This window comes from Dreissena polymorpha, chromosome 10, assembly GCF_020536995.1.
Source record: "Dreissena polymorpha isolate Duluth1 chromosome 10, UMN_Dpol_1.0, whole genome shotgun sequence".
NCBI classification, from domain to species: domain Eukaryota; kingdom Metazoa; phylum Mollusca; class Bivalvia; order Myida; family Dreissenidae; genus Dreissena; species Dreissena polymorpha.
In genome coordinates this window covers 25,955,792-25,966,913 of record NC_068364.1, presented here as the reverse complement: position 1 = coordinate 25,966,913, position 11,122 = coordinate 25,955,792, and positions in this window count along the sequence as shown.

Here is an 11,122-nt window from a genome sequence, read left to right as displayed (position 1 = left end):
AGCATGGTTCCGCTCTCTATTTCAAGACGTTTTCATCCGATTTTCCCCAAACTTTGTCAGAAGTTGTACCTAGATAATGTATACGCCAAGTTCGAACATGGGCCATGCCGGGCGAAAAACTAGGTCACGGGATCACTTAGTGCGTTTTAAACATTCAGCATTGTGTCCGCTCTCTAATTCAAGTAGTTTTCACCCGATCTTCACCAATCTTGGTCCCAAGTTTTATCTAGATGATATGATTCTCTAGGCCAAGTTCGAACATGGGCCATGCCGGACCCAAAACTAGGCCACGTCGTCACTTAGTGCGTTTTAAACATTCAGCATGGTGCCCGGTATTTTATTCAAATAGTTTTCTTCCGATCTTCACAAAACTTGGTCACATGTTTTATCTAGATAAAGTCTAGGCCAAGTTCGAACTTGAGCCATGCCGGTTCAAAGAAATAGATCAAGGGGTCAAAAACTAGGTGTGGGTGTCACTTAGTGCGTTTTAAACACTCAGCATGGTGTCCGCTCTTAGGTGACGGGGTCACTTAGTGCGATTTAAACATTCAGCATGGTGTCCGCTCTCTAATGCAAGTCCTTTTTCATCCGATCTTTACCAAACTTGGTCACAAGTTTTATCTATCTCTAGGCCAAGTTCGAACTCTAATTCAAATAGTTTTTATCTTTACCAAAGTATTCTAAACCCTCAAACGGGCGGTATAGATATGCAACCCTCAAACAGGCGGTATGGATATGCATGTTTCAACCATATACCGTACCGCTTAAAAGGGGGGGAGTGGGTGTTGCAACTATTTTTGCGGTTTCAAGTATGAGTACTTGGCATAATTCTGACAATTTTTTTTCTTATATTAGTTACTTTTCTTTTTTTGCGCAAACACAATGGAATCTCATACAGAAATATTATTAATACATGTACATCTAATCAAAACGTGATAGAGTCTGATATGGACATTACCAGATATATGTGATCTAGCAACATACAATCTGAGATTATGCATTCAGCTGCAACACATAACAATACACCAGTATCCACCTGCTTAAATGTGCTACGTGTCATGATAAAAACTGCCATAGAAACAAGTACAATGTATTCAACGCCTTGCTCTAGTAAGTATTAGAAAATGTGTTTTTTTCTGCAGTTGGCAGAACAAACATCTACAAACTGCAGCAGATGACATATGTAACAAACAACACAATTTAAATAGTGATCACCTGTTATGCAGCAAACTAATAGTTTAATAAAGTAAAGGCGATGTATATCTCAAAAACACGTACACAGGTTTGCTTTTATGTAGTGACAAAGTTACAGTTGGGGGGCATCTGTGTTGTGTGGACACATTTCTTGTTCCTTATATGGCTATAGCAAAAACCTTGTTAACACTTTAGTAGTCACATTTTTATTCTTATCTTCATGAAACTTGGTAAGAACATTTGTTCTAATGATATCTGGGCTGAGTTCGAAAAGGGTTCAATAATGGTTCTCGTCCGTTGAAAAACATGGCTGCAGGGAATCTGGACATTTTTACTTATATGGCTATAGTTAAACATTGTTAGCTCTCTAATTGATATTTTGGCCAAGTTTTAAAATGGTTTCAGAAAAATCTCAAAAGTTCAGTTCCCTGAAGTCTTAGGTTAGCGACCATGGGCCTCTGGTCTCTTGTTTGCAAATGTGAGCAAAATTTTGACATCAAAGGCTTGATTTGAAAGAACTTTGTAGAGAACCATTTTACGCTGTTACATACCAACTTGAACTACTGGTACCAATAATTTTATAGATCTATTTTGCTGTATTAGTCTATGTAAACAGTGTGATCTAAGATAATACCATATTAAGTTTGGACTTTAAATAGGACATCTAGAGTATAAACAACCTTTTTCTTTAACATGGACTTTAAATAGGACATCTAGATTATTAACATCATTTTTCTTTAACATGACATAGTGATTAATTTTTTTACCTCACCTGACCCAGTTTCAAACACAGACAAGACATAATTGGGAAAAATCTTCTGAGCAAGTTTCATGTGGGTCGGAAACAAATGGGTAAAAGTTGACAACCAAGGATTTACAAAGCACAATGGACAAAAGGCGATCAGAAAAACCTCTATGAGCACATTGTGCTCAAGTGAACTAAATATAAGGTTAAACTATAAACGGTTAAGGTTTAACGCAGACAATATGAAAATTATATACAAATCTGAACCGAGCTCTGTGAAATACCGGCTTAATAAATGCGTGCAAAGTGTCAAAACACTTTTCGCCATGTCCAGACGTCCTTTAAATACAAAATACATAAAAGCAGAAAGTGCAGTCCCTCATAAGCCTGTGTGGACTGCACAGGCTAATATGGGGCCATACTTAACCCACATTAAGCCCTGTTTTCCCAGAAAGAAGCTTATATTTTAATTCTACACTGACTCATGAGACTGTTCACATAAACCCTGTGTCCTTGGCCATGGCATAAAAAGCAGAGTTGATATCCCCCAACAAGGTCTGGGGTCGGTCATACTCCAGAATTCTTCCATCACTGAGAACTAGAACTCTGAAAACATATAAAACAAGACGGGGATATACTATTATGGATTCTTCCATCGCTGAGAACTAGGACTCAAAACACATATAAAACAAGACAGGAAAATATTATTCTAGGATTCGTCCATTACTGAGAACTAGGATTCTGAAAACACATCAAACAAGACAGGGATATATTATTTCTCTCATGAGATATCTAGGGTCGGTTAACGCTCAACATAAACAGTAGGCTAATTTTAACACGAGACAATTTTATCTCTCACTAGCATTCTGAAATCATACAAGCCTTCTCATGGGAAAATGGGGCTTAACACATGTGCATAGTGTTGTTCCAGAAAAGCCTATACAGTCTGCTCAGGCTAACCAGGGACAACACTTTCTGATAGTAAGGTGTTTTGACTTTTTAAAGTTATTATCTTCTTATTGAAAATAATTAAGAAGAAGGTTTTGTCCCTGAGCAGCCTTTGCTGACTGCACAGACTTTTCTGAGACTATTCACGCACATCAATTAAGACCCGTTTTCCCAAAGCAAGGCTAATATAAAACAAGAAAGGGATATATTATTTCTCGCATAAGATATAATAGGGTTGGTAAAAGCTCAACAGAAAATATTTAAAGCTAATTTTAACGAGCCATTAAAAAACTATTTTTGTCTCCCGTCGTGTTTTTTTTACATTCAAATATTCACCTTGACCTTGAGCCAGTGTGAGTGACACATGCCTTCTGAATATCTCCTAGCTAAATGTAATTGCCTCGTTGGCGCAAAAAAGGACCATGTGTTATTCAAATGTAATGACACATGGTACCTTTTTGCACCCATTGGGCGAAAGTAACTTTATATTTAAATCTTTTCAGTGTGACCTTGACCTTCAGATGGGATTACTGACTTGTGTCTTCTGCTGAAGGTAGGAATGGAAACTATGTATTATTTAAGTTAGAAGAAAATCATACTAAAGGTACAGTAGATATCGAGCTGACTCAACAATTATTGACTGAACGATTGAACTTCAGGTATGACCTTGAGAAAGTGTGACCGACAAGTTACTTCTGCACATCATCTCAAGGATCTCAAAATATCAAAGTGTCATGGTGATCCATCCAAGAGTATAGGACACGCACTGGGCATAAGAGTTATGGCCAGACTAGCAGATGGACCAAGGGCATTCGTAAAATCCCGCTCCCGATTAGAGTATTGATAATATACAGTAGTACAGTACATTTATTTGACTTCTTTAATCAGGTCTATTTCTGACCAGTTTGCGAAAAAAGACTAAGTTGAAATCGGGAATTTGTTTATGAAATTTGTTGATGAATACAAATATCAATGAGTAAATCATAAAAACAAGTCCTTATTAAACTATATCAGTACTGTCTTCTTATTTCATGTTGTTATATAATGCCTTTGGGATACACAATAAATGTTGATTCTTTGCCAAGAAAATAAGTGCTGAGACCAGCCAGATGTTTGTACTGAAACCAGGAAGGTGTTTGTTCTGAAACCAGCAAAGTATTTGTACTGAAACCAGCCTAATGTTTGTACAGAAATCAGCCAAGTGTTTGTATTGAAACCAGCCACGTGTTTGTATTGAATCCAGCCAAGTGTTTGCATTGAAACCAGCCAAGTGTTTGCATTAAAACCAGCCAAGTGTTATTACTAAAACCAGCGAAGTGTTTGCACTGAAACCAGCCTAGTAACTGTATTGAAACCAGCAAATTGTTTGTATTGAAACCAGCCAATTGTGTGTAAAAAAAGCAAAGTGTTTGTACTGAAGCCAGCCAGGTGTTTGTATTGAAACCAGCCAGGTGTTTGTACTGAAACCAGCCGAGTGTTTGTATTGAAACCAGCCAAGTGTTTGTACTGAAACCAGCCAAGTGTTTGTACTGAACCCAGCCAATTGTTTGTATTGAAACCATCCAAGTGTTTGTATCAAAAACAGTCAGGTCTTTGTATTGAAACCAGCACAGTGTTTGTACTGAAACCAGCCAAGTGTTTGTATTGAAACCAGCCAGTTGTTTGTATTGAAAACAACGAAGTGTTTGCATTGAAACCAGTCAAGTGTTTGTATTGAAACCAGCCAAGTGTTTGTACTAAAACAAGCGAAATGTTTGCACTGAAACCAGCCTAGTAACTGTATTGAAACCAGCCAATTGTTTGTATTGAAACCAGCCAATTGTGTGTACTGAAACCAGACAAGTGTTTGTATTGAAACCAGTAATGTGTTTCCATTGAAAACAGCCAATTGTTTGTTTTGAAACCAGCCAAGTGTTTGTACTGAAAGCAATCAAGTGTTTGTACTGAAACCAGACAAGTGTTTGTACTGAAACCAGTCAAATGTTTGTACTGAAATCAGACGAGATTTTTCTACTGAAACCAGCCAAGTGTTTGTACATAAAAAGTAAGCTTACTAAGCTATCATGACAAGCAAAAAACACTGGGTGTAATTATCTTTTGATATAACGGCTGTTTTTTCTAAACGTGGTGTTGTGGTTTGAGTGCCTCTATTGCCCGGTGAACTATGTCAGCGGGAGTGTAAACTCCTGACAGGGCTTTTCAAGCTGGAAAGGTTGAAGGGAAGAGGACAGAACAAATACTGGCCAACTCTCCTCGAGGTTAAGAGAAATGCGAAGAATCACTCAGCCAGAAAAAACTTGGTTAGCAAGTCTCCTATGAAAAGGAAGTTGGAAAATAAACAACTGCTGAAGACTGATGCACTGGGCCAAACCGAGCGTCTTTTTCCACTTCAATGATAGAGTGATCAACAAGAAGAAGAATACTTTCTCATATTTAAATGTTTATCACATGGTATAAGGGTGGCAGTAAATCAATGCCTGTCTGCAACATTTCAAGCTCGATGTAAAGAATTCCCTAAGCTGCACCTTACACATGTTCGACCTTTGACATCTAAGAGTGACCTTGCCTTTTGTGCAATGGCCCAGTACTTGCAGGCAACACGGTTTATCCATATGGAGAACGTTTTTGGTGCATAACTTATTTCACTCTGCATAATGAAGTAATAGTCCTGACAAACCATATATTGCCATATTGGGCAATTAACCTTTAAGTGTGACCTTGTTCTTTTCCCCTGGGCAACAGTGTTTTGCCATATGGACATGGTGATCATTTGTGGTTAATTGTTTTGAATGATGAATTTGCAGCTTGTAAAAGCTGTATTATGCTGAAATTTGACCTTTGACCTCTGAATGTGACCTTGACCTTTCAGCAAGGGTCAAACATGCAACATGCTGTCTTCAGACAGTGACCTGTTGGGATAACTTTTTTTTAATTCATGATGAAGGCACTCTAATACACTCAGCAAATCAACTTGACAAAAACGACTGAACTCTCTCAATGTTTTCTATAAATAATGTCTCATATCGTGTCATAAAAGTTAAGATTTTAGCCTTGTTTTGGGATTATAGGGCTTAATGCTTGTCAAAACAGGCCAATCCAGGACGACATTTTCAGCTTTAATTGTAATTTTCTTTAAAGACAGTTTCCTAGCAAAAATCCAGTTTAGCCTGATAAGCCTATGTGGACTGCACACGCTTATATGGGACAATACTTAGGCACATGCATTTGCCCCGTTTTCCCAGAGCAAGGCTAAAATAAAGTTTTACATCTTACTTATTGTACTCCATCACTTTCTTATCGTACTACATCACATCTCATAGACCTCATGCCTTAAGCCCAGTTTTCCCAGAACGAGGTTCAAATAAATGTTTTCACATGTTATTTATAATACTCCATCAACGTATTGAGTCGGTGAGCGATGTTAAACACATTACAATCCCCGAACTCTGAGCTGATGGTATACTGAAGGAGAATGTCTCCAGATCCACGACTTTGGTCGCCTCATCCAGGACGAGAATCTTCGTCTTGCAGAGCAGGCTTCTGGCAAGACATAAACTGTCGCTGACCGACACTGAAAAATAAGGATAAAAAAATAACCCTTTACAACTTAGATACGCATTTTGATGCGTTTGTTGTCCCTATGAAAATCTAAAAAAAATGAAATAAAGCTATTGAATCAGATATTGACCACTTACTTTCACTTCATATTAGAGTTTTAACTCAGATTTTCACCACTTTCGCCCACTTCATATAAAACACAGTACCAAAGATTCTGACCACTTTCACACTTAAAAGAACAGTACCTCAGATTTTAACCACTTTCCCCTCTTCAAGTGCGCGTGTTCCAGCGACGATCAACATTGCATCATCACGGGCTCCGAGGTGATCCAAATTCATGCGAAGACTTCCTGAGCAAAGGACTGGTTCCTAAAAGTCAGGAGATAAATTAGCCACGCATTGGGATAACAAGACTATGCAGAAGCGTAAAGTGTCGTCCAATATAGCACAGGCTTATCAGGAACAACACTTACCAATTTCATGCTATTTTTTTGTTTTAATAGGTTTTAAATAGGTCTCAACTAAATCACAGTACCTCAGATTTTGACAACTTTCCCTACATTATACTCGAGCTGGCAAGTGCGCGTGATCCAGCGATACCCTAAACGCATCATTTTCGAGCGATTCACATTAATGCGAAGAGTGGCCGAACAAAGGAATGGTTGCTATAAGTTTTGAGATTCATTAAATTTTCTTAACACATGTAAATTTGGCTATAAAAATGATGAGACACTGCAGAGTCCTCAAGCCATTTAACCTCAGATGCTAACCACTTTCCCCCACTTCATTCTCATGCTGGCCGGGCCGACCCTTTATCAGTTTTCAAGTGTGCGTTCTCGAGTGATACCCACATTGCATAATTATTGAGGTTTCCAAGAGGATCCACATTCATGTGAAGACTATCCGAGAAAATGACTGGTTCCTAAAAGTTTGGATAGAAGTCAACCATGCGTTGGGAAAACAGGGCTTAATGTAGGTGTGTAAAATATCGTCCCAGATTAGCATGTGCAGTCGGCACAACATTATTAGGAACAACACTGCAATTTCATGGTATTTTTAGGTTTTAATAGGTTTTCAATAGGTTTTATCTGAATCACAGTACCTCAGATTCTACCACTTTCATACAATTACCTCAGATTTTGACCACTTTCCCCACTCCATACTCGAGCTGGCCTGGCATTAGATCAATGAAAGTCTTCAAGTGTGCCAGCGCAAGCCATACCCACAGTGTATCATCAGCATGGCTTTAAGAGGATCCAAATTCACGCGGAGACTCCCCGAGACAAGGACTGGTTCCTACAAGTTTGGAGATTCATGAGTTTTTCTCTTACAGGAGTCTCTTCTTAACAACAAGAGCATCGCATAACGGGTGCCACGCTCGGCTACAGTGCAGTTCTGAATAAATGAAAGCTTGTCAGAATATTTTTTTTAGAAGTCACAGTGACCTTGACCTTTGACCTAGTGACCCCAAAATGGGTGTGGCATGTAGAACTCATCAAGGTGCATCTATATATGAAGTTTCAAAGTTGTAGGTGGAAGAACTTTGATTTTAGAGCCAATGTTAAGGTTTTAGCACGACGCGGACAGCGGACGTCAGACGGCGGACGTCGGACGACGAGATGGCTATGACAATACCTCGGGTTTTCTCCGAAAACGCCGAGCTAAAAATGAATTAACAGTGGAAAGTGTAGAACGAATTTAGACATAAAAAGATTAATTTGGCTATAGAAGGTTGCGCCACTGGGGAGTCCTGAAACAACATCATTACCTCAAATTCTGACCACTTTCCCCTACTTCATATTCGAGCTGTCCAGGCAGTCCTTCAATGAAAGTCTTCAAGTGTACGTGCTCGAACGATACCCACAATGCATCATGTGAGTTCCAAGAGGATCTACATTCATGCGAATACTTCCCGAGAAAAGGACTAGTTCCAACAAATTTGGGGGTAAAAGATTCTTGCTCTGCAAAAACCAGAATAAATGCATTTGTGTTAAGTGTCGTCCCAGATCAGCAGTCCGCACAGGCTTATCAGGAACAACACTTTCTGCTTTCGTTGTAAAAGCAAATTTAAGTCACTAATGCAGATTAAGCTTCAGTGCTGGTCCATTACCAAAACATAAGCAGTGATGAATGCTTGTCTAGAAATTTTATCACAAGAAAATTAGCAATTAAGAATGAATTCCTTTATTTATTACAAACTCTGAAACAGGTCAAATCCCACAAATTTAATGCCTCGTCTAGTCTGTTTGAACTGGAAGCGGTGTTCCATACATGTAACAATGGTGGGCTTGGAGACAAAATATTCATTCTGAAATTCTTAAACAGCTCCCGATCTCCATACAACAAGAATTAATTGCCTAATTTAGTAAATCGTGGGCAGAAGGTACCCTCCCTGACGAATGACACGAGGCCACCATTATTCTAATCATACAAGCTAACAACCCAAAGATTCTCAAGCCCCCTACGGACAAATCTCACTGACCTGTACCTTTACAAACATAATGCATAATATGATCAAACTGAGTCTCTGTGCATAAGTTTCTAGATTGTTTGTTCAAAAGTATAATCAGGTTACAGGTTGTATCATTCTTGCGAAGATATTATAGTCTGCTTAAAAGCCGAAATAAAACAGTTCAACATCTGGGAAAAACAGTGACAACCGTGGTTTTGGATCTCACGTCTGCCTTTGATAATTTAAGAGACGAGCATGCTTTCAAGCTCCTTTATCAATTAGGAATAGAGGGTGCCATAAGCATGGCTAGCAGCCTACATTACGTCTTGGGAAAATAACGTGAGACTACGCAGGGAAAACTTCCGAGACACTTGAAACTGTCAAGGGTTGCCCCCAGGGAAGTGTAATATCACCAATGATTTGTTCGATTGCCATGAACACGCTAGATTGATTAATAAAGGAACATTACTCTAAAAATATCATCGACATAATATAACCATCACTTTTTGTAAATGACAGCGCAATATGGGCTACATCTCAATCCCCACAATAAGCCGTCAATCAAATAAAAAAGCACTTACTGCGATCGAAAGCTGGAGAACAACTTTTGGATTCCAAATGAGACGTAACGATCTCCCACAACTAATACTTTGTGATATACCATTGTACAGACTAATCTGGAATAACAATTTATGAACATGCATTAAGACCCATTTTTCCAAAGCAATGGTCATGTGTAAAATCTCCCATATCAAAATGTTCAGCGATTTCTGTAAGGCATTCTTTGGTGTGCTAGGAGTTCCTGTGTGTGTTTCGCATAAAATTACTAAAATAAATTTTCAGTCATCACTCATCTGAAGCTTTTTGTTCAACATTTATATGATCCTGTAAAATCATTGATATTCGTGGGACATCAATTTAAGTTGATTTTGCGGGTTTTACTAATCCACAAATTTAAAACAAAAAAACTTCAGAAAATAAGCCATGTAAAGTCAAAGTCCTTTTCGAAAAGCAGAAATACAAGAAGTCACATGTCTTGGTAGTAATTTAAAAAATACACAGACAAGATTCCATGCAAACAAAGATAAGTGATTTTACAGTATTCTGCTCTATTTTAACTAATAATTTATAATACTGTTTATCTTTCACATTATATATTTACTGGGTAATGTTATGTTTTGAAATCACGAAAATATGTGAACAACTACCTGTAAGTCTAACCATTAGTGGGAGACTTTGGGAATGCATGTGGGCCTTGGTCTCTAAAAACTGGGCTAAATACATGCGTTTAAAGTTTTCCCGGATAAGCCTGTGCAGTCCATACAGGATAACCAGGATTACATTTTCAGCTTTAATGTTTTTTTGTTTAAAAAAAGTCTCCTCTTACTGAAGATCAATTTTAATCGGAGTGTGTCATCCCAGATAAGCCTGTGTGGACATGCACAGCTAATCTGGGAGGACACTTGATACACATGCATTAAGCCATTTTTTCCAAGATTAAGACTCATATCAACAGAAGTAGCGCTGTAGTTAATTGTTATGTATTCATCTATATCTCACCTCCTACAAAAATGACCTAATCCGATTGGCTTAGAGTGGTCGCGTGCCCATGGTATATTTTCCATACAACCCGAGTAATTTCCATTCACCCCAAGTAATCGAGTAGTCGGTTGAGATATAATCGTTACATAGTTAGTAACTGATTGTGTATGGGATATATACACTCAGCACTTTCATACCATACAACAGCGAATGTGTATATCCCACACACCATCAGTTACTAACAGTGTAACTAATAATATTTGATATTGATGTTTTTTTATAATAATTACTGATTTTATTGATTAATTTATTTTTTTATCAAGTTGATGTCTAGTGGTTTCCTACTTCACAACTCACTTCTTCAGACATGTAAAAAATCAAAATATGTGTGCTGAAGTGAGTCCTGCTTTAGGAAAATGGGCTTAAATCATGAGCATAAAGTGTCTTCCCATATTAGCCTGTGCAGTCTGCAAATGCTTATCAGAGACAACACTTTCCTTTTTTGTTTAAAAGAGACTTCCTTTAAATGAAAATTGCATTAGAGCAAAAGGTGTCGTCACTGATAGTCCTATGCGTACTGCACAGGCTAATCTAGGACCGCACTTTACACTCATCCAGTAAGCCAAGTTTTCCCAGAACGAGGTTCATGTATTTATGTGTAGAAAAATCAACGTGTGCTGCCC